Genomic DNA, 7,921 nt, shown 5'->3' with positions numbered 1-7,921 from the left:
TGGATATCGGTGTTGTCCAATCGGATAGTGTGTGTTTACCAACCCTTTTTCAAGAGAAGGAGAGGAGAACCCAATTCAAAACCAACCTCAAAATCAACCCACAATGCCTAAATTTTCATCTCATTCCGTACCAACCGAGGAGAACCTACCGAATGGTACTCCAACACCACCTCACTTAACCGGTAATTTCATTGCCAAATCCGCATTCATACAATTAGTTGAAAGAAGCCAATTCGGAGGGATGCCTAGTGAAGATCCTCATCTACACATGGAGACTTTTTGTGACTATTGTGATGCAATCTCTCAAACCGGGGTGACTCAAGACCAAATTTGATGGGTGTTGTTTCCTTTTTTCTTGATCAGAGCCGCAAAGCAATGGTTAAAGAGCCTAGACAAGGCTACCCTTGGAATTGATTCATGGAAGAAGTTAGCACTTGCCTTCTACAAGAAGTTCTATCCTCCGGAGAAGACTAATATGTTGAGAGCCCAAATCACCGGGTTCAAGCAAAGGGATGAGGAATCATTATATGAAGCATGGGAGAGATTTAAGGATACTTGTCACTCCGGTCTTCACCATGGACTTAGTGAGTGGTTCCTTGTTCAACATTGGAACGGCTTATATGAAGACTCACGAAATGTGCTTAATATGGGCTCCAATGGGAGGTTCACCGAGGTTGATGACAACCAAACATGGGCCAATATCGAAGAAATGGCGGTATATAATTCCGATTAAAGTAGGCCACGAAAGGCCACTAGAGGAGGGAAGCATGAGGTGGATTCCATCACACAATTGGGTGCTCAACTAAGTGCTCATATCGACACCGTCAACTTGAAGTTTGAGAAGGCCATGGCCAAGCTTGATGAATCTTCCAAATAACCCAAACAATATGTCAATGCTATGATGGCATCATCCTTAATCCCAAATGGAGTATGTGAAAGTTGTGGAACCTTGGGACATGATCAAAATGAATGTAGGGGAACAAATGAACAAGTAAATGCTTTCCAAGCATACAAAAATGGCACCCCTTACTCCAACTACTATAATGAGAATACCAAATTTCATCCAAACCTTTCATACAAAAGCCAAAATGTCCAAAACCCTCAACCCACATACACACCACCTCCAATGAGAAATCCTACTCAAAGACCATACTACAATCAACCCAATAACCAAGTCTTTGATATCCAAAAAGCGGTCCTCCAATTGCAAAAGAGCCAACAAGATTTCTTTGCTCAAATGCAAAGGGATAGTCAAGCCAAAGAAACTACCATCAACAATATCCTTGCTCACACCAAAATGTTGGAGACTCAATTGTCTCAATTAGCATCTTCTAGCTCCAAAAGACAAAAGGGATAATTACCTCCTCAAGATAATCCTCCCATAAGAAATGAGACCATCAATGCTATCTACTTGAGGAGTGGTACTAGATATGAGGGACCAAAGATGCCGATTGAAGAAGGTATTGTTGAGAAGAATGACAAGCAAAGTGATGTGATTGAACCACTAAAGAGAAATCCTAAGGTGGTAGAGACATCTACCAATGACTCATCAAAGAAGAGAAATGAAGAGAAGGCTAAAGAAATTGAGAAAGAGCCTATTGTGATTAGACTTCCATTCCCAAGTCGCCAAGCTAAGCCCAAGTTTGATGAGCAACTTAGAAAGCTCATGGAGATTGTGAAGAACTTAGAAGTCTATATACCATTCACGGAGCTAATCCATCATGTTCCGGCCTATGCAAAGTACATGAAAGATATCCTTACCAAGAAGAAGTCCATCCGAAAGTTGGAAATTTTTTCATACCGGTGGACTTTGTCATTGTTGATATGGAGGAAGATTCCAACATTCCAATCATTCAAGGAAGACAAATCCTACACACCGCCGGAGCGGTGATCGAGTGAAACATGGAGAGATCACACTTGAAGTAGGTGATAAAACAATCACCTTCAACCTTGATAAGACTATGAGAGCTCCCAACTTTTTTGGACCATGCTTTATGGTTGCTCACTATACTCGGAAGGGTGAGAAGAAGAAGATGGAATCTCCATTCAAAGAACAATGGAATGATGGGAATCTCAAAGAGAAGGGCAAAGACACACCGCCCAATTGGAAGAAAGATATTGATGATGTTGAAATGGCTCTATTCGGAGAGCATGGAATTTTTCGCAACAACAATGAGAGCTTGGAAAGCTCACTCATGACAAGTAAAGATGAAGGCCTCATCGGCCATGATAAAAAGGAAGGAGAGTTGCTCTTGTCAACTCATGATCCACCCTACATAGAGGAGAAAGCAAATGAAGTTTACGGTCTATGGGAGGACGAATTTGAAGGATTGGTTAATAACTAGATTGGGAATGCTCTGACTCTAGACAAAGGTTTGTGGATCCTTGTCAACACTTTGACTCGAATTACAACAATGAAGACAACAATGTGCAAGGGTCTATGCAAGACCTTTACCATGAGAATGAACAAGCCTTTGACTACTTCTATATGGTGTTGAGCAACATCAACAACACCTTGGCTTTGCCTCCTTGACACCTCTCAAAAGAAGGAGAGTTTGGTGGAGTCCTCCCTAAACCACCATTTGTAAATATTCTAACCTCTTAACTTGCATTTCATTTAACTTGTACATTACTCATTTTTGCATTGCATTTTACATGCTTTGTTTGACGAATTTGTGTGACATGAGAGCAAGTGAGGGAGGGATTTTAATGTGCTTCAAATGTGTAGTGTTTGATGCTCAAGTGTGTGGAAGCACATACCTAAGCTAACCAAGCCTTTATAATGCTACCCAAGAAAAATTGAAGAAGAAGGAGAAGAAGAAATCACACGGGGTGAAGACCCACGAGCAGACCTGGGCTCGTGGGGACTGGGAAAGTGTTGAAAAATGAAAAACTGCTCTGTAAGGAAATTTGCTCGAGCCGACTTCAGGATGAGCGAGCCAATGCTCAAGACGCCCGACCTCAGCTTAAGTCGTGGGGACTGTAGGGGTTCTCAATTGAAAAATCTGCACTAGAAGACAATATGCCCGTCTCCAGCTCAAGTCGAGCGAGCAAGCTGAAAATCCGCCTGACCTGGCTTCGAGACGCCTGTCTCCAAAGCCCTCCAGAAAATTAATTTTCCACTGCCCGACTAAACCTTGAGTCGCCCGTCCCTACCTGTTATATCACAAAACACGGGACCAAAACCCCTCTTCTTCATTTCATTTCACTTCATTCAAACACAAACACCATTATTTCCCTCACTTCAACCTTCAAACCCTCATCCAAAAACAACAATTTCTCGTCCAAATTCAACAAATCAAGTCCAAACTTGCTCAAAACAAAAACAAATCACTCCATCATCAACATAAGACCATTCAAACAAAATTTTGTTCAAAAAAATCAATCAATTTCTCTACGATTGGTGAAAATTTGAAAAAACCCCAAATTGATTAGGAATTCAATTGAAACTTGAAGAAGAGAGCATTCAAGCATTTACTTGGTGTGTTTATACAAGAATAAAAGTAATGGCAAGGACCAAGGGAGGAATCAAGGCAACAAAAACACCAACATTGTCTAAAAGACAACAAACTCTAGCATCCAAAGCAATGGTCTTGGTACAAAGGGATCAAGCTACTACTTCAACCAACAATGCTATTGAGGAAACTACTAACTCAATCCCGAAAGTGTAACAATTGAAGAATTATCCGGAGGTAACTTTCTTATCCGATAAGCATAGGAATGCATTCGAATCCCTAGCCAAGAAGAAGATTCTAGCTACAAAATTCATATGTCAAGATGCTTTTAGTAAATTAGGTGTCCTTGAGCAAACAAAGTCATTTTTCGAGTCCATGGGGTTAGCAACCCTCTTTTAAATGAATGAATTGACATACCCCTCCTTGACTATGAAATTCATTAGTTCCTTGAGGGAGTATATGTTAGAAATCTATATCTCATTATACTCAACATATTCATATATGTGATAATCTATTTAGTCATAAAATAAATTGTGATCTTATGCATGAAAACATAAATAAATATAGAGAAGAAATCGTCATTCTTACTATGAAAGTTTCGGATTTTGGGCACAAGTAAGATCTCCTTCTTACTTGTTCTTTAGCTCTCCTTATATGGAAGAACAAAGATTCAAGCTTAGAATCTCTCCCAAAGATGTATACCCAAGATAACCTCTTAAAAATTAATATTATTAATACTAGAACAATATTAATCTTAATAAAAATTGACCCAAAATATTGTTTTGTCCTCTTGAAATTTTCGGCCAAGAGGGGATGAATTTTTGGAGTTTTTATTTCTCTTTCTAAACTTCTATAAGTTAATTTTGAATGAATAATAATAATGCACAACTAGTTGGGATATATGTGCATTATAGAGATTATAAAGGGTAAAAACCCTTTGCTTGCATGGTTGGGAAACCGGGTATGGGAAAGGGGCTAGGGCCAATGCATGATCAAGATGCTCTTCACAAAAGCAACTAGGTTTGCATGGCTAACAATTAGGTTAATGATTATGCTTTCCACTTAAAATAATCAACACAATTTTTAGCCTAATACTCCCTTCATTTCTGTCCATATAAGATAAAATGGATTCCATTTTATCTTTGTCAATTTATCAATTTGTCACATGTCACAAGTTTCTAGTCATGTAAAATTGTCATGTATTTTTAACATATTAAAAATCAACGTATTAAAGAAAATACGTCATGTACAAAATCGACTTAGTAATTCATAATTACTTGTACCAAAACGGTTTACCAATTATAAATCACAATATCTTGTATTTATAATAAATTATTCATTCAGTTTCAATTGTTTCCGTAAAAAAAAATTTCATCTAAGTAATAAAACAATTCTATTACTTAGACTGTATCTTATTTAATCAAATTACAATGAGACACGTAAATATTACCTCCAAAATCGTCCGTCAATTTTAAGTAATTTAATTAACCCGTATCGACATACGATCAATTAAATGATCAATTAAGAGTGTTACCCTTTAGGTATGACCTAAGGGGATCAACTGATCACCACCGTCGCACGACAGTAATGTCAAACTCTAGTCAGCCAATCATTACCGATATGTGTGGACCAGTTGACTGTAAAATATTACTTCCCACATGTATTCTTAAAATGAGACTTAAACATGTGATCATCATGATCGACAGTTGTGATCGCATTATTGTCGGAGGACACATATTCCAACAATCTCCCACTTGTCCTCGACAAGTGTGCGTCACCAATTCTCTTGTCCTATTACTATCTCCCACTCAATGCAAGGTGTCTTTCAGGTCGTACTTGTAAGTGATCATATCGATAGTGGTTTCCTCGATCTGGAGAAGAACTGATTGACCGGAATTATCTACCATAGATACCTTCCGAACGTGGCCACGCATTTCCAGTTCATTACTCCTCGAGTGGCCATGAGATATTGTTATAACCCTGACAAGGGGTGGACAATTCCTATCGCACTTATTCCCTTCGACTAGCCATAGCTATCATAACCTAAACTATGCCCATTTGACCCCATTTACGAAGGTCGTAGTAACATAAATCAAAGTTAATCTGTAACTGTACCACCTTAGGCAAATAGTCTTTAGTCAAAAGAATCGACCCATTAGAATACTATAGTAGCTCTCGCCACGACCAGGCTATATAAATTTGCCAGAACTCTATAAGCAGTCATTAGCCCGACAAAGTGTTCCTAACAGTCTACCTATGTGATCGACTAGTCACCTCACATGACTCCATGGCACTTGAACTTGCCATCAATCGCAGCACACTCTAGTCACTTCGAGACGTCACCTCATGTAAGTGACTATGGGCGAATACAATGCTAATCCGTGTTCACTTTAACGGGGTTCAATGTCTCTACAACCCGTTTGGATGTAACAAACTATAAGGTGAGTTAATAATAACTCAAACGACGAATGTCGACATCATATTCGGGTTGTCATTACCATATTACAACCTTGTGATGTATATCGCAAGTGTGTAAACACTAGTCGATTGCAATAGGAGTTTAACATACCATGTGTTCATACTTCTTGTATTGCACAATCCTTTATATTCATGTTATCTCTCATAGCATGAACCTTACCAAGTACATATCTAGGATCCCAACTGACGTGGGCATGTCGTTGTACACCCAATCAAAACACATTTATAATACTCAACAAACTACTAGTTAGTGGTAAGTCGAGGTCAATCCATGGGACGGTGTGCTTTGGGTTCTAAGTCTATCTATCTCAATTTATGCTAGTGTCACAATGTTTTTGGGTTTGTAGTTGTGTCTAGACTAATGCAAGCAATAAAGTAAAGCAAACAATGAAAGGAAGGATGCAAACAAATGATTAAAAGTGCTAGGATATCATGGGGTCATAGGGGATTCATGGTGTTGATCATACGAACATGTTTACAATCATAAGTAAGCAATTAGTGTTGTGGAGGAACCGAGTTGATTTATATCTTATGGTTCTTAGGAAGAGTTGGGTCCCGGAGCCCAATCGATTAGATTGTACAACACCTACAAGTCGACTTACTTTCCTCCTAATCAACTTCTATGCATGGTCTAACAAGACTCGAGTTGGTTTATATCTTACAAGTCAAGTTGAATAGATAAGAGATGGTTGTAAATGCAAGGATTCATAGGCTTAGCATTTCATCAAACATAACATGTGCATAAAGTTGACATCACAACAAGCAAGCAAATTAATTATGTGACACTACTACAGAATTCATCAAGGACATCAGTGGATGGACATCGGATTTTTGAAAAAACAGATGTAATAAGTTTGCACATCGGATTTTTATAAAAGTCTGATGTAATTATATAATATGGACATCGGTTGTTATTTTCAACCCATGTCCATTATAATGGACATCCGATTAAATTACAACCCATGTCCATATAATCTTCAATTTGGGCGCAAAATGAAAACAATTCCCCCGCCCCAAATTATTTTCACTAGCATACTGAGTCAATCTATTATACTTACTCCATATCATTCTTTTTTTTTAGACAAACCCTTAACTTTCATCGATCTCCTTCACCTGGCCTCTCAAGTCTCAACCACCGACGCTCAACTTGCGCACACCGCTCGCCGCTTGATTCAAGATTGCCATTCGACCTTCGACCTGCGTAGCCACCGCAGGTTCGCTTTACATGTGATTTTCAGTTTTCCAGATTTAGATTTCGATTCATATTGGTATTTAATATCTAGGGTTTCTCATCAAATGGTTGTTCAAAGGAGATTTTGTTGATAATACGATTGGTGGTCTTATTTATGATAAAAAATTTTGAAGATGGGTGATATTGATAACTATCGATCCGAATTAGGGTTCATATGATATTGGGGTTTTTTTTGCTTAACTTCTTAATTGTACATCTTAGTGGTGTAATTGTGGTAGTAATATGTTACAGAGTACTCTTATTATGTTTTTTTTTTTTTTGATATTGTGATTGAGGGGATATTGGTTGTAGGAATCTTAAGGGTGTATTATAGAATGGTTTAACAAATTGGATTAGCTTCAGATAATTGTATTCTTGTATAGAGTTTTTGTTTCTTATAAACTATATGTGTTTTCTGGAGTTATTATTTAGATTATTGGAGTAACTTAACAACTTATAGGTATTTCCTTGAGTATCTAAAATCTGTGAATTGATTTGTTGCATTGGTGCCATGTTTATCAGTGATAAAGACTATGATGGCATACCATCTGATGTATGGTCTTGTGAGTTCAATTTTTTGCGCTTATGGCCAGCTACTTGCATTTTGATGATCTAAATCTCATGGCTTTGTGCAAGAAAGTGAGCATCTTCGAAATTCAGTCGAGTAACATATCTAAAACTCTCTTATACTTCATATGAGACTAGCAATTTTTTTTTCCCAAAACAGGCTTTGACACTCCTTATTTATCCCAAATGT

At 38.0% G+C, this 7,921-nt stretch overlaps 1 non-coding gene across 1 annotated transcript; it reads right to left on the bottom strand.

Moving 5' to 3' along the window:
• Positions 1 to 475: 475 nt before the first annotated feature.
• On the bottom strand, positions 476 to 582 carry LOC141625338 (small nucleolar RNA R71). The gene has a single exon (XR_012535123.1). It is a non-coding gene; the product is annotated as a small nucleolar RNA R71 (small nucleolar RNA).
• Between the last annotated feature and the right edge of the window lie 7,339 nt (positions 583 to 7,921).

This window comes from Silene latifolia, chromosome X, assembly GCF_048544455.1.
Source record: "Silene latifolia isolate original U9 population chromosome X, ASM4854445v1, whole genome shotgun sequence".
Lineage (NCBI taxonomy): Eukaryota > Viridiplantae > Streptophyta > Magnoliopsida > Caryophyllales > Caryophyllaceae > Silene > Silene latifolia.
This window is presented reverse-complemented; position numbering and strand designations above follow the sequence as displayed.